This window comes from Rhincodon typus, chromosome 29 (assembly GCF_021869965.1).
Source record: "Rhincodon typus isolate 14 chromosome 29, sRhiTyp1.1, whole genome shotgun sequence".
NCBI lineage: Eukaryota > Metazoa > Chordata > Chondrichthyes > Orectolobiformes > Rhincodontidae > Rhincodon > Rhincodon typus.
In genome coordinates, this window is record NC_063360.1 from 24,208,956 (window position 1) to 24,232,808 (window position 23,853).

At 41.6% G+C, this 23,853-nt stretch overlaps 1 long non-coding RNA gene across 2 annotated transcripts in view; it reads right to left on the reverse strand.

The window, feature by feature from the left end:
- Positions 1 to 23,430, reverse strand: part of LOC125486482 — a 31,463-nt gene extending 8,033 nt beyond the window's left edge. The window contains exon 1 of one of the 2 annotated variants that reach the window (XR_007265141.1): positions 23,103 to 23,401. This is a non-coding gene — a long non-coding RNA (uncharacterized LOC125486482). Of the gene's footprint in view, positions 1 to 23,102 lie in introns of both variants that reach the window. The other variant, XR_007265140.1, reaches the window with a different exon arrangement.
- Between the last annotated feature and the right edge of the window lie 423 nt (positions 23,431 to 23,853).

Genomic DNA, 23,853 nt, shown 5'->3' on the forward strand with positions numbered 1-23,853 from the left:
ACCAGCACTGTTCTCTGTAATATGTCTCCACACCGAAGTGTGTGGCAGTCTTAAGGTGACCATGCGAGAAATATAAACAGAAGGCCACCCAAAGCCAACAGTAACTGGAGCGATCACTGAGGACCTGATTTATGGTCAGCGGGCGTTTGCCTTGGTCAGTTAAAACATAGCTTCATAATCAGTGAGAGCCACTGGGGTTACCCTCGATTTGTTTCCAGCAGAGATGAAACCTGCAATCTATTTCCCTCCCCCATCCACTGTTGGACTTGATGGTGTTATGCCAATGGTGAGCATCTCAGAAGTGTTTTTAATGTATGCGAAGCAATATCATTGACGTGATAATTAAGCAACCTCTGACTTGTCCTTGCAGTTGTTTATTTGATTCGTTGGATGGTGAAGTTTCTGGGTGTTGGTGGTCTGGGGGTGGAGAAGATAAATCCAAATACTTAGAACTGCCTGCCCCATTTTCAGATGTCTTGCCTACGCACTGGCACAGGTAGGTATCTGAGAGGGGGATCCCTGGCTGATTTACCCTTTCTGTGAGGAACAGATAATTGGCTCATCACAGTTCTGGGAACGAAACTGTGAGTTTCCTGATCTCTGCGGCTCAGTCTTAAACCAAGTGATGCAGTTACATGTTAAACCATTAAGTGGCAGTCTGTAATGCATTAAACATTCACGGCGTGTTGCACTTGGGAGTTTCTGGTTTACCATTGTGACTGTGACTGATAACAACCATTGCAAATTCCAACAATTTGAAAGAAATATCTGAAATGAGGGCAAAAAGATGTACAAAGTGGGGGAAATTCAGTTCCTTCACCACTGACGCATGGTGGCAACAGTGTGTACCCTCTACAAGATCCATAGCAGTCACTTACCGTAACACCTTCCAAATATGTGAGCTCTACCACCGAGAAGGAAAGGGCAACAGATACATGGGTACACCACCACCTGCAAGTTCCCCTGCAAGGCACACACCATCCTGACTTGCAACTATATCACTGTCACTGGATCTAAACCCTGGAGCTCCCTCCCTAACAGCACTGCACCTCAAGAGAAGGTGGTGGTTTAAAAAAGCAGCTCACCACCACCTTCTCAAGGGCAGGTAGAGATGGGCAACAAATGCTGGCCTAGCTAGCAAAGCTCGCATCCCATGACCAAGTTTTTAAAAAAAATTCTGTCAATTGGCTGAAACAAGTTATCATTTGCCACCTTACTGAATGCAAGAATGTTGCTGGTCACGAAAGGTCGTGATCCAGGGACTGGTGTGAGTGAGAAGGCCAGACTCTGCATGGGAATTTGGTGGGACAATAGAAGACAATTTGACCCTCAGATGTGCAGCAAAAGCTAGCATGAGGAAACAAGTGCTGCAGCACCATCCATCTTGTTACATGTCTATTTGAATTTATTATGTTAACACAAGCCAATGTTTAACATGTCATCATGACTGCATGACCCAGCGCTGGAATTTTGAGAGGCAGAACTTTGTTATATGTGCAGTAAAAATTATAGGACCGGACAAAGGGAACATGAGGAGTGGATTGGGGAGAGATAGGTAACCCTTATGAACCAGTTCTATTTCAACCACCGATTCACACTTATTTGCAAAAATAGAAGAAGACAATATATTATTTCATTATAATTCTGAGTAGGAGTTTGCTGTGACAGTTACAGAAAGGAAATCTTCCACCTGAAGGGATTGAGCAAAAATTACATTTTCAATTGATGCAATAACCGATAAAGCACTTTATCAAAGCTACAAAATCACCAGGTAAATAAAGACAGTGAATACATTTTGGATAATCTTAAGAAAGAAAGTGCTTATCATGACTGCAGGATATTCAAAACTTTCTTCATTATGTAAAGACTGTATTGCAGTGATTGTAACAAGGTCAGCCAGCTGGATGTAAAAGAATATGATTTTCCTGATTGGGGCTGTCAATCTGTTCCAAACAGGCAGCCCTGGCTGACATATAAAAAGGTTTAATGTCAGAGATACAGCCAATCCAGTGCCTGACTCTGTATGAGGCAGTACTATAGTCAGGCACTGTTTACGTGTAATTAAAGGGTGACTTGGTGATGGGATACCAGCCTCTGTGGAGTTATTTCATGATTTTTGATTTTGTACTGAAATATTTTTAATTGTGTACTGAAATAGGAAAAGGATTGCTTTTAAGCCAAGGATTGTGAAAAAAAAAGTTGCAAGTTTTAAAATTCGAAGTTACCAACTCTTATTGTAAGGAGTGTTTACACTGCTGTTTGTTCAAGCGGTGAGGGAAGTTACTATAGATGAGGGGGAGGGGATTGTACATGAAGTGAAACTCGGCTAGCAACAGGTAACTGGCTAGTCACTTGAATGGTGACCAGTTCTTGATGACTAAAGCCTTCTGCCTGCCAACATCTATGTGATTGGCTTCCCAGTTAGCTGAACAGCGTGTGGGTGTGAGTGTTTGTTCAGAAGCAGTCAGACATCTTAAAAAGAAGCAGCCGTCTTTTCCTTGGTAGTCAAAAAACACCTCAGGCAAAAGAAAGCCAGTTTATTTCTCCTTATCAGTTGCTATAAGCTGCGTCATTTAACCAATTAGTCTGAGATTTTATAAGAGTGAACCAGTCACCCTGTGCCTCTTGCAAACAAGTAAAAGAATCTGGAGAAGGAAGACTGAGGAGCAGCAAGTCCAGCAAGCCAAAGGGCTCATCTCCATCTGTGGGCAGGGACCATTGAACTGCCTTCCCGGCTTTTCCCTCCATCCTTAATATTCATTTCCTTTGTGTCTCTGTATGTCTGTGTATGTACATAGGGGATATTTTATAAGGGGATAGTTTTAACTAATAGAGTTACATGTCATTGGTTTGTAAAGGTTTATCAGTAGCTAAAATCTGTTGATTTCTAACAAATAATAACCTTTCTTAAGTACTGAAACCTGGGTCGTGCTTTTTGTCAACCTGAGTCTAAAAGACAGACAAACTGTGGGATTTTATATACTTTTATAACCTTTGTGTCAATTCTGAGAATAGCAGGGCTTAAATTCCAGCATGGTGCCCTTGTGAGGCTTGATTGTTATCGTGTGCATTCCTATAAGTTCAGCATTCAGACTCCTCACCTGAAAAGTTTGGGTTGACCCAGTCTTTCATACTGTTCTATTCTCTGACACCAAAATTCATTCTTGAGACTTTTGCTGCATTATCTGCTGCAGTTACTTATCATCTTTGTTTCTTCTGAAATGCTCTTCTGAAAATTACACCCACTGTGGGTGGCATGGTGGCTCAGTGGTTAGCACTGCTTCCTCACAATGCCAGGGCCCTGGGTTTAATTCCAGCCTCTGGTGACTGTGTGGCATTTGCACCTTCTCCCCGGGTCTGCGTGGGTTCCCTCTAGGTGCTCTAGTTTCCTCCCATTGTCCAAAGATGTGCACGTTAGTTGGATTAGCCATGGGGAATACCGGGTTACAGGTTGGGGAGGGTGGGTCTGGGTGGGATACTCTTCAGAAGATTGGTGTTGCCTCAATGGGCTGAATTATCTGCTTTCACACTGCAAGGATTCTATGAAACAAAGCCCTTCCTGCCAACTCTTTACAATATGAACAATTTGACTGTAACTTTTGAGAGGCTATACTATTAGTAGGTTTGTTAGCTGACTTATCATTTGCTTGTTAACTGTAGCTCAGTTGGAGACTTGGAGTCACAAAGTCCTGGGTTACAACATTTCCTGTGTTGATAGGGTGATAAAACGAATTCCAGGGCTTGAGCAGAAAAATCAAAGCCTGACATTCCAGTGCAGTACTGCAAGAATCCTGTTGAAGGTTCTGTCATTTGGGTGAGCCGTTAAACCAAAGTGCTGTCTATCTCTTAGATAAAGACAAAATGTTCCATAGCACTATTTTAAGGAAGGTCAGGCAAGTTACCCCAGTGCTCTGGGCATAATTGGTCACTCAGTCAATATTACAAAATCAGATTATCCAATCATTATCAAGTTGTTACTTGGGGAAGCTTGCTGTGCGTTTCCCACAATATTGCAGTGCCTTGAGATGTCCAGTAGTCACACACAGAGCTATATAAATTTGAGTATTTTTGTTTATCACAAATGGGCAACAAATTTCTGCACCTGTATTACTTAATTTGAGCTAAAGCTGTAGGACAGTGTAATACACAATTGTATGGGTGCATTTTCCCTGCACTATGCTGTAAAATGAAATCTCCTATGGTACCAGTTCAAATTATGAAAGCTGTTGTCCAGCATGATAATGATTGCCAACAAAAAAAATGGCCAAAAATGAAACAAAACTCCTTCCCCTGCATCGGTTTTAAATAATAGGCTCAAGTCCGAGATGTATCAAATCCGAGGGTTTAAGTGGCATTGAACAATAACATAAACTACATTTTTTGCAATATGACCCATCTGACCCCTCTGGTGTTGCACTCTGGCTTAAGTGCTACTGTGTATTTGTTTCAACATGTGCCACGGAAGGTCAATGTATCCTGTACGTATCGTTTAGTGGATAATAGTTGAAATCCTAGGCAAACTCATTCATTACTGTTACTTGAGTAGCTGTGTCAGTTTCCTGTGACTTACACAATATGTCACATTTTGAAATCTGCACATTTGACCTTGTTTACTGCTATGCAACACAGTCACAGTCTCTCATGTACAGAATCAACTTTGTTGCTGACACAGTGGGTGTATTTCATCTTTACCTCCCAGGCATTAAGCGCCAACTAGCTGGAATACCGGAAGGAGAGTTTGGCAGAGGGGAAGATCATTTGTGAACTGAATGGAAGAAAACTGAAGCAAGCTACTGAAGATGAAAACAATCTGTCCCAATCCAATAAGTGCATTAGATTTAAAGCAGCAAAGCAGTCTTTGTTTTAAGAGGTGTCCTCCTGCTATGAAAATTACCAAAGAGATTGTACTAGGATAGTTTGATAAATATTTTTACCCTGATTGGTGAATCTGCCATTCCCTGAGTCTATAGGTGATATTTCCAGTAGTGGATGAGTTTTTGCTTCGGTTTACAGCTTGGGGAAGTTTAGATAAGACTTGAGTTTAAGGGAAACTCCAGGCTACAGATAACTGTGTATAGATATACACAGCACCAATTCGTTTTATCGCTCTATCAACACAGGAAATGCAAGTTACAAAGTGGAAATTTTCCAGTCACTGGGAGCAGCTTTTAGTGCTTTGAAGACATTGTTTATATCCTTCCATCATTCTGCTGTGTAAAACATGTCGAGAATATATAGCTGTCAACCAATTAGGAGACGTTTTTTAAAATAGTGCAGAGCTGGAAACAGATTTTTTTGAAAAGACTGCCTTATATGGTACTTTTAGAATTTGTTCATGGGATGTGGGTGTTAGTTACCCTTGAACTGAGTGGCTTGTGAGTGCTATTTCAGAGGGCAGTTAAGAGTCAATTACACTGCTGTGGGTCTGGAGTCACATGTAGGCCTAATCAGGTAAGGATGACAGATTTCCTTTTCTAAAGGAGATTACTGGACAAGTCTTGTTACTTGGAAGCGAGGGTAAGATTTGAACCTATATAGTCTGGGGTCTTGGATTACGAGTCCAGTGAGAATACCACTAGGCCATCACCTTCCCTACATTTTTTGTAGAAGCATGGGAATGCACAGAACAGAAAGATACAAAATAATCCTCATATTCTCCACTTTCCATATAAGGTAGTTGATTCAAAATGGTTTTATGCACTCTTTCCATTTTAAGGCCACACTTTGTTGTTGTGAGTTCTGTGGTAATGTTTAGCACATTGATGTTTATCCTTTCTGTAACAACAACTTGCATTCATATAGTTCCTTTAAGTGATTCCCCAGGAGTTATCAGACTAAATTTGACACTATGCCACACAAGAAGAAAGCTTGGACAAAGGCTTTAAGGAGTGTCTTAAGAGAGTGAGAGAGATAGAGAAGCTTGAGGAAGACATTCCAGAACTTGAGGCCTAACGGTTCAGAATGGAAATAATTTCTGTTTGTGCTGATTTTGGCCTAACATTTGGCTTGCGTTCTAGCTGCTACTGGATCCAATGTTGTTTGGCACAGGACGGGAGAAACAGTCAGTCCAGATTTTTATTAAGTAACTGAATCTGATTGAGGGTGGCTGTTCAACAAGGATGTGTACAGGTTTGGTCTGTTATACTCACTGGAATAGAATAACTCAGAAACAGTTACTATCTAAACTTACATTTGACAAATGGCAATTGGCTATGGAAGCAGTTTGGGATGTTCAGGGAATGTGAAAGGTTCTGTATGCATGCAAGTTCTTTGTTTCAATCTCCTTTAATTATCAGCCCATGGAACTACACAACAGACAATGTTAGTGCCTCCTGGAGAGTAAGGAAGGTGAAAAGTTTATGTAAAAGTGATTGTGTTTAAACTCTTGGAGGGTTTTTATGCAAGTGATGAGTCTGACTTCTGGGGAAAGTAAATAAGTTACCTTAAATTGAACTCTTAGACTGTCATTGTCACTTTAAGGAGTAGATCGGATCGAGACATAGGTGTGTTTTGGGAGGTGGAATGTTTGCAGTGACATATGCAACATATATAGGTAAAAGGTTACTTCACATTGTTAGTGCATTACACATCACAATCTATTTACAGGTTTATCTTGCTCTGCATGTGTCTTTAAATAGCATAGTTTACATTATGTGTCTTCAAATCGCTCAGTTCATAGTTAATACATCTTTAAATAGCTTAAATGACACCAAGAAGCAGAAACCAGAAGGTGAGGAAATAGAAAAAAGAAAGAATTTAAAAAATGGAGAGAGGGGGATTGTAGTTGTGTGGACAGACTGGAAAAGCATCTTATAACAGGGAAGATTCACAGGATATTGGAACAGGTTTAATACCATGAAGTGTTTAGATTCAGTAATTAAACAGAACTGTTTGCAACGGCTTAAGTATTGATAACAAAAGGATACAGATTTAAGGCAGAAGAACCCCAGATTTGAATGGGCACGTAGTCTCCTACGCTACACTGTTCTATGATTCCTTGCTAAAGGTAGCTGAAGGGAATTCATATGATATGTTCGCAATGGTTTGAGATCCCTCTGAGTTGCTATTGGGAAGAGATTGAGTTCTCTTCCAAAGTATCATTGCAAATTAATCTGTTTTGCTATGTTGCACTTGAAGTGAATTTATGCGAAAAAGTAAACTGCTGATGAACTAGATCTGTAATCACCTTTCAGACTTGAAAATATGCCTCTTGTCCAGTCTGGACACAAAGCTCTGGAGTGTAAAGAATGGGTGAGGTTGCATAACCTGCCTTACTGATGCTTACTATTTGTAATGAAAATTCCCTTTACTGATACCTCATTTTGCCTTATGTTGATTTTTGATGGTTTAAAGTTGCATGTTAAAGTGTGATCTATCTCGTTGTTAGCTGGTAGAACAAATACACTCTTCCTGGATCCAGGGAACCCAGCAATACTGTCATTGATTTGCATTACACTGGAGTTAAATTGTTTTGCATGGAAAGTTGCATTCATCCACTCAGTTTTGTATCTTTGAAATGAGAAAGGGGACTTTATTTGCCTTGTTTAAGTGTGTTATTTGGTACCTACACAGTGTGTTGTTAAACTTGTAACAGTACTGTGGGTGTCTGAAACTACTGCTACTTTGGAAAAACTAGTTTTACTGCTATTGGTTTCAACAGAAACTGGAAGCAGACCATCAAGAATGTCACTTTGGTAGCAGTTAATCAGCCAATGATGGGAAGAAAATTATCGGCCTGGAGTGTGTTTCTTGAAAGTTTGTGTGAAACAGCAACAACAACCTATACTGATATAATGCCTTAAACATAATGAAATGTCCCAAGGTGCTTTAAAGGAGCATTCTGAAGTGTTACACTGTGCCACATAAAAGAAATATTGAATCAAATGATCAAAAAACTTGGTCAAAGAAATGGTTGTAAGGAACATCTTAATGGAGCAAAGCAAGTTAGAGTGGCAGAGAGGTGCAAGGAAGGAAATACCAGAGATTGGACCTTAGGCAACTGAAGGTACAGCTACCAACAGCAGAGCAATTATAATTGGAAATACACAAGTGACCAGAATTAGAGCAGCACAGATATCCCGGAAGGCTGGGGAATATTACAGAGATGGTCACTGGTGAGCCCCTGGAGAAATTTGAAAACAGTATTGAGAGTTTTAAAAGCAAGATGTTGCATGACCTGGAGTCACTATAAGTCAGTGAGCTCCTGGCTGATAGGGGAATGAGGCCTGCTTTGAATTAAGACAGAGTTAAGAAAGACAACAGAACATTTTTTAAACGTAATCTATTATCTCTGGAACAAAGATAAATCTTCCTGAACCAAAGTTGCTAAAAATGTGAAAACTTTTACATGATGTGCTTCCAACATCAAGGGATTCTATATCAGAGCTATAGGTTAAAACTCTTTTTACATTGGACCTTTAAAACTAGCAGATTAAGCCTACCATCACAGATGGGATACATTTCAATGCAGATATAAAAAAAAGTAAGATTCTCTTAGCTATGATTCTAGTCCTGTTAGCTCCGTGGAAATGTAGCTTAGAATTCATTTGATGTGGTTGAATTCTATAAACCTCATTGTTAAACCCAAAGTTTAGCCTGATTACATTTAAGGGTAACAATTCACTTTTCTCAAAAAAATCAACTGAGTTATATGAGGATGAAAACGTAAACTGATATTCACAGTTTAGGTTTCATGTGACCTACAAAACACAGTAACGAAGAAACAAAAAGTTGGCAATTTAACTCCTCAAGCTTGTTCAGCCACTCAATAAGGTCATGACTGATTTGGAACTAATTCCATGCATGCATCAACTCTTAAAGTAATTTATTGCCCATGAAACATTGCAAAATATTCTTGAGATATGGTTAATTTCCTTCGTTTTTGAGGTCTAATGTATCATCAGTCACTTCCTCTGTTTTCTACCCTAATTGTTACTGATTTTTTTTTGGCTATTCTTGGTTCTCTTTCATCTGTTTTTCCACTGACATTTTTCAATGCCACCATTGGTGTTGCGCTGTGATTTTCAGATGTTAACAGAATATCTGTACACAATCAATTTGCCATTCTTCACGTTTGTGCCGTGATTATATGTGTACATGAGCTATTTGTATGTAAGAGAAAAGGCCAAGAGACCTGCCCAGTCATGCCCCATTCTGATTGCATACAGTGACCAGCTAACTCAGCACAGGGCAACACTGAATGTAAGCCTTCCACGCTGCATCATGGCAGGAAATTTACTCTTCCAAGGTAAAATAACCCCACAGAGGCCGGTATCACATCACCAAATCACCTTTTATTTACACTTGTGTAATCCTTGATTTGAGTACTGCCTCATTGAAAATCAGCTAACAGAACGGCAGCGTCTCTGACACTCACCTTTTTAAGTGTCAGCCAGGGATCCCTAACTAGTCCAGGTTAACAGCCCCAGTCAGGGAATGCATATTCCATGAAATCCACCTGGCTGACCTCAGTACAATCACTACACAAGGATCTACTGGGGAAGTTCAAAGTTCACCATAAAACTAGACATTCCAATTTTTAAAAATAAGTAAATCACATGAACAGGAAGTGCATAAAATTTTAATGTTTTTTGTATTGAAGGTATATTTTGATACAAGAAGAACATTTTCATATGTATTTTAAATATATATTTAATGTAACCATTGAGGTTATCAAATTGACCTCTTCACCAGTGACCTGGTGAAGTGGGCTGCAATCATCGAAAGATCCTGCTTCTATACCTTATGTGATGACACCTGCCGAAAGATTGACCTGTGTAGATATTAGATGGAGATGAAATAAGCAATGATTTGATTTGGTCCTGATTGTTTTCTGCGAAGTAGTGAAGAATGAAACAATGTGGTGATATGAGGGCTGCAATGTTTATGGACACTGCATTGAAATCTATGGTGATAGTGGTGGAAAGTAAGAGAGATATTCTGCGCCCGCAGGGAGCCAGGAGGCCTTCCAGATCCATAATTGGAAAGTACTGGGAACAGAGAGTGACAGAGTCAAACTCAAAGATTCAAAGCTTGAGGACCACTACCCAGTGCCACTAGTTATTCTATGACCTCACACACTAGTCAGTGCCCGTGAATCTAGTTTGAACTGCTCATCATTTGGTCAACAGCACCACTAGCCTTAGACACTCCTCATAACACCACAACCCTTTCACTCACCTACAGATTATCTCAAAAGTGATAGCTAACATGCGTCATATGTTTCACTTTCACCATCACACTGCTGACAACCTCACACCTGTAACAAATACCACCTTTAATAAGCTTTACTTTTTACAGTAAGTATTGAAAGATAAGAATTGACAAGCTACCTCAGCAAGAAATTCACAAACATCCCTGGAAATATCAGTAACATAAGAACATAAGAACTAGGAGCAGGAGTAGGCCATCCGGCCCCTCGAGCCTGCCCCGCCATTCAATAAGATCATGGCTGATCTTTTTGAGACTCAGCTCCACTTACCCGCCCACTCACCATAACCCTTAATTCCTTTACTGTTCAAAAATTTATCTAGCCTTGCCTTAAAAACATTCAGTGAGGTAGCTTCAACCGCTTCACTGGGAAGGGAATTCCACAGATTCACAACCCTTTGGGTGAAGAAGTTCATCCTGACCTCAGTCCTACATCTGCTTCCCTTTATTTCGAGGCGATGCCCTCTAGTCCTAGTTTCACCTGCTAGCGGAAACAACCTCCCTGCCTCCACCTTATCTATTCCCTTCATAATCTTATATGTTTCTATAAGATCTCCCCTCATTCTTCTGAATTCCAATGAGTATAATCCCAGTCTACTCAGTCTCTCCTCATAATCCAACCCTCTCAACTCTGGAATCAACCGAGTGAATCTCCTCTGCACCCCCTCCAGTGCTAGTATATCTCTTCTCAAGTAAGGAGACCAAAACTGCACACAGTACTCCATGTGTGGCCTCACCAGGACCCTATACAGCTGCAGCATAGCCTCCCTGTTTTTAAACTCCATCCCTCTAGCAATGGCAGACAAAATTCCATTTTCCTTTTTAATTACCTGCTGCACCTGCAATCCTACTTTTAGCGATTCATGCACAAGGACACCCAAGTCCCTCTGCACAGCAGCGTGCTGCAATTTTTTACCATTTAAAACATAGTCCATTTTGCTGTTATTCCTACCAAAATGGATGACCTCACGCTTATCAACATTGTACTCCATCTGCCAGACCTTTGCCCACTCACTTAGACTATCTATATCCCTCTGCAGACTTTCAGTGTCTTCTGCACACTTTGCTTTACCACTTCCCTTAGTGTCATCTGCAAATTTTGACACACCACACTTAGTCCCCAACTCCAAATCATCTATGTGAATTGTAAACAATTGCGGTCCCAACACTGATCACTGAGGCACACCACTAGCCATTGACCGCCAACCAGAAAAACACCCATTTACCCCTACTCTTTGCTTTCTACCGGTCAACCAATCCTCTATCCATGCCAATACATTACCTGTAATACCGTGCAACTTTATCTTATGTAGCAGCCTTTGGTGTGGCACCTTGTCAAATGCCTTCTGGAAATCCAGATACACCACATCCACAGGTTCCCCATTGTCCACCATGCAAGTAATGTCCTCAAAGAATTCCACCAAATTAGTTAAATATGACCTACCCTTCATGAACCCATGCTGGGTGTTCCCAAATGGATAATTTATATCCAGATGTCGTGCTATTTCTTCCTTAATGATAGATTGAAGCATTTTCCCCACTACCGAAGTTAAGCTAACTGGCCTATCGTTACCTGCTTTTTGTCTACTTCCTTTTTTAAACAGTGGCGTCACATTGGCTGTTTTCCAATCTGCGGGAACCACCCCAGAGTCTGGTGAATTTTGGTAAATAATTACTAGTGCATTTGCTATTTCCCCCATCACCTCTTTTAGTACCCTGGTATGCATTTCATCAGGGCCAGGAGACTTGTCTACCTTTAGCCCCATTAGCTGGGCAAGCACTGCCTCCTTAGTGATAATGATAGTTTCTAGGTCCTCACCTGCTATAACCTTCTTGCCATTAGTTTTTGGCATTTGTGTCTTCCACTGTGAAGACTCTTGCTTCAGCTTGGCATGCTGACATTCATAAGTTGGTAGGATGGTGCTTTGAGTACCCCTTTTATCTATGCAAGAGTTTAGAAAGGACGAGGTAATGACCCTCAGCATAAAGTAAACACAGAAGCTGATCTGGAGCTGAAGAATGCGCAGTGATGGAAGTGACCATCCTGACATCATAGGTATCTAACCTGAATTTATTAGTTAAAAAGGTTCAAACAAATGAGTGACAGATGGAAAACTACCAGCACTGAGAAATAAAGTGTAGTAAAGAATCTACTTTAGGTGGCAGTTGTCATAAGGCAGCCATCTTCTCCAGATGGAAGATGGACCAGGAACGATGAAGAAAGACCAAGGAGCATGGAGGAGGGCTATGCCAGTTTGGCATGGGGCTTTGACCAGAGCCTGGAGCCCATCCTTTCCACCATGAAGTGGTGGCCCCCGACCCCATTCCATGCTTTGGACCCAACTGTGCTGCAGCATCTGATGACCAACGTCACAGTTTCCAACCTAACTCAAACAGAAGCTCGGAGGCTCAGTATGGACTGAAAGGGCTGAATGGCCTTCTTCCAGTCTGTAGAGAACCTATAATGAAAAGCTTCTCAATGTGAATCCTGTCAATATGAAAGCTTTGACTGTTTAAAAAAACCCGAAAGAACTGTAGATGCTTTGAATCGGGAACAAAAACAGAAGTTGCTGGAAAAGCTCAGCAGGTCTGGCAGCATCTGTGAAGGCAAAAAACAGAGTTAACATTTCGGGTCCGGCGACCCTTCCTCAGAATCCAGTTTTTCCTTCACAGATGCTGCCAGACCTGCTGAGCTTTTCCAGCAACTTTGTATTTGTAGCTTTGACTGTTACATTGCAAATCTAGGCTGTGACAGGTTTGCAGATTACAGAGTGCAAAGGAGCTTGCACAGTGTCACAGCATTCCAGCAAACTCTCTTCCTCTAGATTGCTGGGATTGGTCAGGCACTGCACCTGGGGAGTGGCAGTGACTCCAAGGCGCCCTTTCTCAAGGAGACAGCATTTCTCTTCACACTGCTTAAAGAAGACCACCATTAACCCGGTACCTAAGAAAGCACATGCAACATGCTTTAATGACTACTGGCCAGTGGCTCTGACCTCCATAATCATGAAGTGCTTCTAGAGGCTGGTCATGGCTCACATCAACTTCAGTCTCTCAGCCTGACTCAATCCCCTACAATTTGCCTACCGACATAACAGGTCTACAGCGGATGCCAGATCCCTAGCCCTGCACTCATCCCTGGAACATCCAGACAACGAAGACACCTACGTCAGACTCCTGCTCGTTGATTACAGCGCCATCTTCAACACCATTATACCCCCCAGACTGATCTCAAAATTCCGTGACCTTGGTCTTGGCTCCGCCCTCTGCAACTGGATCCTCAGCCTCCTGACCAATAGGCCACAATCAGTGAGGATAGGTAACTGCAACTTCTTCACAATAACACTCAACAATGGAGACCCCCAAGCATCCTTAGCCCCCTACTGTACTCCCTGTACACTCATGACTGCGTTGCCAAATTCCAAACAAATGCCATCTACAAGTTCACTGACGACACCAACATTTAGGTAGGACGGATACCTAACAACGATGAGTCAAAATACAGAAGCGAGATAGAGGGCTTGGTGAGGTGATGCAATGAAAACAATCTCTCAACGTTGGCAAAACTAAAGAACTGATCATTGACTTCAGAAAGAAAGGAGGACACACACCCCCATCTATCTCAACAGAACTGAGGTTGAGAGGGTGGAGAGCATCAAGTTCCTCATTGTGACGATAACTGACAACCTGTCCTGGACTTTGAATGTAGATGCAACAGTCAAGAAGGTACAACAACACCTCTTTTTCCTCAGGCAGCTCAGGAAATTAGGCATGTCCAAAAGGTCCCTCACCAACCTCTATAGATACACCATTGAAAACATACTGTCCGGGTGCATAACGGCCTGGTACGGTAACTGCTCTGCCCAGGACCGTAAGAAACTACAGAAGGTTGTGTTAACAGCCCAGGCCATCGCGGAAGCCAACCTTCCATCCATGGACTCTATTTACACAGCTGGCTGCCACGGAAAGGCTGCCAACATCATCAAAGATCCATCACACCTCCTACAGTCTCTTCCGTCAGGCAGAAGATCCAGAAGCCTGAACACATGCACCAGCAGCTTTAGGAACGGCTTCTCCCCAGCTGTTAATAGACTGAATGGACTCTATAGCCTCAAATAATGCTGAACTTGCTAACATTGATCACACCCTGTGCAATGTAACCTGTATGCCTCTGTCGAAGTCTTTTTGATCTGTATATCCTTGCTTACTATGATCTGCCTGTACTACTAATAAACAAAGCTTTGCACTGTACTTCAGTACACGTGACAATAAATCAATCAATCACTGCTGCAGCACAAACTAAGATGGTAGTCTGAAACTGGGCCTTTCCAAGCCTTGAGCTGCTTATGATGATTCTACACAATCATCTGCAGTTTGCTCAGTTAGTAGGTGACAGACCTCCATTAACTACCACCACTGGAGTATGCCTAGGACAAGCAAAAGGCACTTGAAAGATTTGAGGGAGATTACAGGGGTAACTCATTGGTTTCTATGTGCTGTTGGCATAACTTCATTTATAGATTTTGCTTGGAATTAACAGTTAGTATTGGATTTTGTTCTTGCGTTGCAATCGCAAATGGAAAGTAATGAAGAGAGATTGTTGGATGAATGGGGGAAACTGAAGTTGTAGTTACTGGGATTGTACGCATTTGAGTTCTTGGGGGATTCAGACTCCAGCATCGGCAGTTCTTACTATCTCTGAGTTCTTGGGGGAGTTGTTTGAGTGCAGGTGCATCTTAATTGCATCCATCCTTCCCCTTCCTCCCTCTCTTCCTTTTCATTTACCCTCTCCTCTTTCTTGTGCTGCTGCACCTCAACTTCTCAGTGACGGCACTGGGCACCCTCACCATGTTGAGGTGGTGCCACCTCTAGCAGATCCCCATGGGATGCATGCCAGCTGAAAGGGAGGGAGTGGGATTCCTTTCAGTTTAAGATAGTGTCTGAAAAGTGATGTACGTCCAATCAGTGGCAACTTATACCATTGGGAAGCCTACAAACAGAGATAAGTTTCTTGCTTTTCTCTGGCAAGGGAAAGTTTAGTTAGTCCACATTAAATTGAGAGCATTAGTGATCTCAGCTGACATAATAGCGAACATTCACAGGCCCAGCCGAGCCCTGCTGTGAAGCTGCTGGCTGCAGCAACTGGCACATGTCAATGAGGACTTTTTTTTAACTGAAGCACAGATGTCCTACACAGAGCCCCTCACCAGGGGTCAGGTAGGTGAATTGGACCCCAACCAACCTGGGTGGCTAAGCTTCTCTGCACCTAATTACTAGATCGTTTGGAATCTGAAACCATGAAATGTAAAATAGAAAGTGATCATAATAGCCCCACCCCATGTCTTCATCCGATGGGTTGTTTCTCATTAGTGAACTGAGTGGGTGTTTGCAGGAACAGTAAATGGAGGTGTCTTATTTTTCATTGTCAAGAGAGACAAGCTTCAACGTTTCTTTCTTTTCGTGAAAACATTTCAACAACAATAACTGTTTCAGCCCCAGATTTAATCTACAACCCTTTATAATGCAGAAGGGAATAGGTATAGCAGTGCCAAACCATCAGTCCAGAAGACGAGAGGCACTAAACAGCATCTCTAAAGTACGACACAAACTGTATATTAATCGTAAATTAAGGTGAAACCCTAGTTTATGACTGTTGAAAACTTCTCCATTACTATAGAGAAAGGGATCAAGTTGTCTTCGTTCATTTTATTTCTTTCAGTGCTCTGCACTAAAGATCTTTACTTTATCAGCTTTTTCATCCATGGTACAAATCTCTTGTCAATGATTTTCCTGTGTTCTTTGATCCCGCCAAAGCTTGTGCATGATTACCCATCTGCCTCTGGTTACTGGCAATAACACTGCTAGGCTTTGTACCCTCTCCTTCCTTATGTTTCATCTTACCTCTATCAAAGAGCCATGTTGTTTAAGGTACCTTTCCTGTGGGAATTTTCAGCTAGATCTGGAATCCTTCAGTGTTTGCCCAAGGTCCTTTTGTCTTTAATCTTTCCACTGCTGACATTAACCTCTTGAACCTTTCCTCAGTTTGAATACCTAGTTCACACAGCAGTACTTCGGACTGATATTAATTAACTCCAAACTTCAGTAAAAGAAACTATTGAAATGGATTTCCAGATATATTTGGTTTGGTTCAATAGTAAAAGCCAAAGAACAAACATTTAAGCCAAGGTTACTGCAACTCGCCCACGCCTAGTTCCAAACTGTCTGCATATACAGACACACAATAATGAGTTCATCGTGCCAGTTCTGATACCTTGTACTTAGGAAGTGAAGGTCAAACTCTATGTGGGTGGGTATCAGTCACAACCCGAGTCAGTTACAAGCTATGTCACCTTAGGCAAGGCAGCAGTAGCTCTATTCACCTCCCCCCCCCCCCCCCCCACCCCACCCCCACTCCTTCTCATTAAAATAGATTAATAGCTTACTAGGTAAATAGGAACATTAGAAACAAGAGGAGGACGTTCTGCCCCTTGGCCCTACTCAGCCATTCAATTAGATCATGGTTGATTGGCACCTCAACTCTACTTTTCCTTTTCTTATTCCTTGCTCCATGTTATTACTACCAAATATAAATATCTGCCTCAGTTTTGAAAGCTTCAATTATATTCCTCAAGGGAAGAACATTCCAAATCTCTACTATCTTTTCTATGCTTCCTGTTTCTGCGCCTGAATAACCTTGTCAGAATTTTAAAATTAGGCCCCCTTGTTCTTAATTCCCTCACCAGAGGTAGTAGAATCTCCAAAGTTTATGCTATCAAATTGTATTAACATTAAGAAAGCACGATCAGTACTTCCATCTCTCAGTCACCTGTACACAAAGAAATATCAGCCAAGTTTGTGATCGTTTCAACATAATGTAACCACCTAAACCTGGCACCATTTGCTAATGAGATACAGAACCATAGAAGACCAAGTCTTTGATTCAAACCCTCTTATGTGGTGAGTTGGATGAACTTAACTTGTGAAGCATTTGTGAAAGTACAGTTGGTTTCAGCACAAACTGAGGAGGAAACATTGGCCAGAGGTCCTGCTACTGATTACTAACGAGCAACTGGTGGAAAGTGTGAGCGTCAAATGGGCATCTTTAGGAGACTGGGATATTTAAGAGATTAAAGCGAGAATTGGGGAAAAAAATGAGGAACATGTTGTAAGATATATTTTGAAGAACATTAGTACTAAAAACCTATTTCCATTGATTAAATGACACAGCATGACATAATAAGGAATTGGACCTTATTTAGAATCATTTGATATGGATTGAATTTTAACCTCAATAACAGTTAAAAGACTACATCATGATCATGTGATTCCTTTTACTTAGAAACTGGATTTATTGAGGAATATCCTTCTGGGCTATTGATAAATGTGAACTGTGCTTTATCAGTCATGTGGCACTAGTTATTTGCACTCTCGATATGACCTCAGGCTTCTTAATCAGCTGGTGCCCTGTAATAGCCTGAACATTTTGGAACAAGTGAGTATTTGTTTTGTACCTCCTGTTATATTAATCAATGTCAAAGAATTATGCGCAAAAATGATAGCCTTTGTTGGACTAACAATTGCTGCTTTAATCAGAGTTGAAACCATAGTCTCATGTTTAAACTCTGGGCACATGGAAAAGTGTGAAATTATTTTAAAACATATTCTTAAATCTCATTGAAACCCCATACTATATTATTTGAAACTTCGGACTTGTTGCAAATTCTCAATCCAATAGCTGTACAGTCATTGAGTTTATTGCGCTGAAAGGGGATTTCATCTTTTGGCTCAGTTCACCCCACCCCCTTCCCTGAACCCTACCTTTGATCAGAAATACCAGACCTAAACTTGAATCTATCATTTATGGCATGGTGTGCACGTAAAGACCCCAAGTTAATTGAAACCTGCTCTCCACCACATTTTATGCAGCACTGTCTCCATTTTAAAATTTCATTGACTTGGTCTCTGTATTCTTTAAATTTATGAGTTGAAGCTGTTTTCCTTCAAGGAAACCGAATCAAGTGAACAGCTCTGAAATTAGTTCTAAATATTACTGCCACATAAAGAAAATGCAATGTAAAGGTAAAGAAAGACTTGCATTTGTATGGTACCATTCACAGCCTCAGGAAGTCTTAAATGATAGAGAAGGAGAGGTTTTGGTGAAGAATTGTGTGCTCAAACAGGTTGCTGCAATGTCATTTTTAATTTGCTTATGGCTGTTTTGGAGTAATGGAAGGATTGGTGACCTGATTGAAGGGATTTATGGGGATCTAGGAAAGAAAGTGGATGTCCATACATTTGGTGGTAAGGAAGTCAATTGAACAGGAGGCTTGCATTTTCAATTAAATGAGCATGGTCACTACTATTATAAGTGGATAAGGGGAAGTAAAAGATAAATTGGGATTTAACATTAAGTTTGGAGAACTAGGAAAGGTTTGGCTTAACAGTACAGTAGGAGGGATGAGCAGAAAATGAGCAGCTTGAAATTCCACTGAGTGCTGTGAATTATGTGTGTCAAAAGCTGATAGGTCTCACAAAGACAGAGGCAACACTGTATGAAGCTAGCCTGATTCATGAAGATCAGCACGTTTATTTTTGGATTGTCATTGGCTATGTGACTGGGCCCTAACATTCCACTAAATACAACAATAAGGCAGGTTTTTTGGCATACTGAAGTGAACTGGTGCTGGACTCAAGTAAATAAGAGCACATCTTTTGAAAGAAGGAAAAAGGAACTTGATTTATATGACATCTTGTCTGAAATTACTCAAAATACTTCACATATAAAAATTTATGTTGAAATACATGAATTATTGTTACAGAATAATGCAAACATTGCAATATTTGTGTACAGCTGGATACATAAGCTCTGACAGAATGAATGTCCACTTAATTATTTTTTGACTAACCTGAATGAAGAACGTTGAGCAGAGCAATTCCCTATTCTCCTTCAAACAGTGCCTTAAGATCTCTGAGAGTTCACACATAAGGTCTCTGTCTAAGACATCATCTGTCGAGTAGCATCTAAAATGATGCAGCACGTCCTCAGTGTGGCAGTGAGAGCTAATCTAGTTAATGTGTTCTGGTGTTGGGTGTAACCCATAACCTACTGATTACGAGGGGAAAGTGCTACCAATTCAGACAAGGTGACATTTTAAATGTGACATGTATTTAACTACTTTGTCAAATCATCCTCCTACCCTCCTTTACTCTGGGTGTGACCAACAGTTCAGCCGTTCCTGGTATTAACCTGTCACAGTGTGATAATTTTGTCATAGCACAACTTGAATCGCTATTCAGAAGCTGAGACTGAGAGCTGCCTCTTCTCTGGAGGAAACTGACTTACCAGGGAAGTTTTGATGCTGTCATTGCATTGAGAACTTTGGAAATAGGGACTCATTCCCGACATTCTTTTTTGACTGATGCACATCTTGAGGTGTACAAAATACACAATAATTTTTAAAAAAGTTTCAGGTTTCACCAGGAATTGTGCATTCACAGAATAAACAGGGAGAATAAGTCTTAGGAAGTTTCTGGTGCTTTTATAATGCTTGAGACTCTCTTATTTCAATCATGCTAACTCGTGTAACTTATGAATTCATCTCCTGACTCCCCAAAACCTGTCCACATCTACAAAGCACAAGCCAGGATAGAACACTGCACACTTGTCTGGATGAGTATAGATTCAATAATAATCAAGAACTTGACCCCATCCAGGACAAAGCAACCACTCCCCCAGTACTGACGGTCAGTAGCAGCAATGTGTACCATCTACAAGATGCACTGCACCAATTCACCAAGGATCTTAAAATAGTACCTTCCAAACCCATGACCAATACCATCTAGAAGGACAAGGGCAGCAGGTACATGGGGACACTACTGCCTGCAAGATTGCCTCCAAACTACTTGGCATCCTGACTCAGAAATTTCTCACCATTCCTCCAGTGTCCCTGGTTCAAAATCCTGGAGCTGCCTTCCTAATGGCATTGTGGGAGTACCCACACCCAAGTGGACTGCAACAATTCAAGAGGCAGCTCACCACCGCCTTCTTGAGGGCAACTAGGACTGGGCAATAAGTGCTGGCCTAGCCAGCGACATCCACATCTCATGAGTGAATAATTTAAAAATATGCTCTTTACAGTTGTGCATTGTGGTGCCTTATTCAACAGACAAGACACTTCGTGGCAACTGGGTGTAATAAACCTCTGTGTAAGTTATAAATTCCTACAGGCTTGTTTGTTTCATATCCTCAAGTGGAACATTTCTCCCTTTGGGGAATAGCAGGCAGGTGTTAACAGGCTGATTATCATCCAGTTGAACTGGGCCTGAATGTTCCTCCTGTGACACATGAGTCCTGAAGTGGGGCTTGAACCCAGACATTTTGGCTCAGAGGGAGAAGCAATATCCACTGAGTCACAAGACCTCCCATCCCCTGCAGCCTTACATGTTTGCTCTATTTTTGAAGCATGCAGGATTTGAATTCAGAAGTTGGGCCAGAAAAATACCAATTCTAAAATATCAATCAGGGTATAAAGAAGCTTAATTTGTGTTCATATTTTATTTGTGTAAAAGGTTGGCGGCAGCAACCAGCCTTCCTGGTAAAGATTGCCAGTTTTAAGGGTCACAGTTGGGTGGGTACTGCTCATGGAAATGAAAGAATGCAGTGAACACAGAAGTTGCGTAGAACACAAGGTAAAATAGGCACAGCCACGATCAGGCACTAGACCGGATGGAATATAAACTGTTAGCAGGATACTGTTTGGTCTCCGGCTGCTGATCCTAGGAATGCAGGGTGTGATTCAAATGTGAAGTATTGGTTCGTGAGCAGATGCTGACCATGAGATGTCAGTTGGGGAGGGGCGGTTTCTGACTGGCTATGAGTAGGCAGTTAGGCCGTTGTATTGTGAAACTGGATGTGACTTGTCAGTTACGGCCACGGTATGAAACTGGGAGTGGGTGCAAGCAATCAGTAAGGGGATGCAATGAATTTCTGAGACTGGGTGTACACTGTCAGCTAGGCATGCAATGTGAGATTGGCCTGGGTGTGAGCTGTCAGTTAAGGAAATGCTATTCAAATTGGGACATATGTTGTCAGGGGCTACAGAATCTGATGGGTTTTTTTTCCCTTTTTCATTCACCGGATGAGTGCATTTATTGCCCATCTCTAATTGCCCAGAGGACACTTAAGAGTCAGTCACATTGCTGTGGGCCTGGAATCACATGTAGGCCAGACCAGGGCCATTTCCTCCCCTAAAGGGCATTAGTGCATCAGATGGATTTTTCGGAAAATCAGCAAATGGATTCATGGCTATCGTTAGACTCAATTCCAGTTTCCTTTTTATTGAATTCAAATTCCACCATCTGTCATGGCAGGATTTGAACTTGCGTCCCTAGAACATTATCTGGGTCTCTGGATTATTAATCCAGTGATAATACCACTAGGCCACCTCCTCCCTCAAATGTTAACCCAGTTTGGATTAAACTTCATTGTTCCTCACTATCCTTATTGAAGTATAAACCACAATAAGTTGTTCTAAAACTACATTAAGTATTTATTCTGTTCTGTCTGCAGCATTGTTCCCAGTTCTAAGACACACTTTAGGAAGGACATCAATACTTTTGACAGGGTACAAGAAGAGATTGACCAGAATAATGGCTCGAGGGATTTGTGTTATTTGGATAGATTGGAGAAGCTGGAATTGTTCTCCTTAGATCAGAGAAGACCAGAAGAAGATTTCATATAAGTGTCTAAAATTATGAAGGGGTTAGATAGAATCACAGAAGGGTTATGGCGCAGAAGGAGGCCATTAGGCCCACTGTACCTGCACCAGCTCATTAAATGACTTAGTGCCAATCTCCTGCTTTTACCCGTACCCTTGCACATTATCTTTATTTGAATAGCCATCCAATGTTTTTGAATGCCTCAATTGAACCTGCTTCCACCACACTGCCTCTAAGCAGTACATTCCATACCCCAACTACTCGCTGAGTTAAAAAGTTTTTCCAAACTTCATCCTGGCTTCTTTAGAATCAGTAAATCTATGCCCTCTTGTTTTCTTCCTTTTACAAAGGCAAACAGTTTCTCCCAATCTACTCGAACCAGCCCATTCATGAATTGGAAAACCTCCATCAGGTCTCCTCTTTAGCCTTTGTCTCTCCAAGAAGAACAGTCCCAACTTCTTCATCTATCCTCATCCTTGGAACCATTCTTGTAAACTGCTTCTGCCCTCTCTCCAAGAATAAATAAAAAGAATAAATAAAAGGTTAAAAAAAAAGAAAAATAGACCAGATAAAACATAATGAGTGAACAGAATTCGGAATGCTCTGCCTGAGAGAATGATGGACATAGCTTTAATAGGCACCTTCAAAGCAAATTTCACGAAAACTTGAAAGTGGGAAAAATACAGGGACGTGGAGAAACAGTAGAGATTGGGACTAACTGGGCTGATCTTTGAAGGAATCTGTACAGGTTAGTTGAGCTCCTTCTATACTGTGAAATAACATCATAAAACTGAATAAGTATCAGTTTACCAATTATGGAAATGTTCATATGGCTTTAAAAAATCTTAGAAAGTAGGAGATGGCAATGCTCCTGCCCATCTCTAATCACCTTCTGAGGGGGCACAAAAGTGGGCCTTTTCCTGGAACCACTGTAGACTTTATAGTGATGGTTCTCCTACAATGCTGGGGAATTGTAGGCTGTTAATCCAGTGGCAATGATGACAAGAACAGAACTTGTATTTATACAGCATCAAAGTGGGGTAAGTCGCTCCATTCGGAGCTCTACTCTGCTCGCTAGTTCCTTTTCCTTTTCCTTTCTTTTTTCTTCTCCATCTGTCTCCTCGCTGTAGTAATTCTAACTTATCCCCACGCCCACCGCCCTTTTAACGACCTACCTTAGGAGTCGGGTCGCATACCGGGAGCCGAATGCGTGGGCTGTGTCCTGCAGCGACGGCGGATCAAGTGTGGGCCAGAGTGAAGTTGGCAGCGAGAGCAGGCTGGTGAGGCAGCTGCAGGGGGTGAGTGTGGGCCGATAAGGCAGTAGCAGTTAGCAGCAACAGTGGGCCGATAAGGCAGTAGCAGTTAGCAGCAACAGTGGGCCGATAAGGCAGTAGCAGTTAGCAGCAACAGCGGGCCGATAAGGCAGTAGCAGTTAGCAGCAACAGCGGGCCGATAAGGCAGTAGCGATTGGCAGTGAGAGCTGGGCTGGTAAGGCAGTGATGGTGTCCTAGCAATTGGAGCAGTGCCCACACCAATGTGGAGATGGGACTTGGGACTCTGAGATCAGGACTTTTTGTTTCTTGCTTACCTTTTGGCTCTGTTAAATCTTTTAATTTTGGTTTTTGTAACCAAGTGGGTGCCGGTGAGTGGTGACTTTGTGCACTTTTTCACTGTATTTATGTTTTCTTATACTTAGTACATGGGACAAATAAATAAATATAATAAAATTTCCCAAGGGATGTTATCAAAGGAGATTTGACATCAAGCTGCACAAGGAGGCAATAGGGACAGATTTCTAAACACCTAGTCAAAAAAGCTAAGTTTTAGGGAACATACCTTAAAGCAGAAGTGAGGCAGAGAGGTTTAGGTATGAAATTCCAGTATTCAGGCCCTTGGCACCTGAATGGACTGCTGCCAACAGCGGAA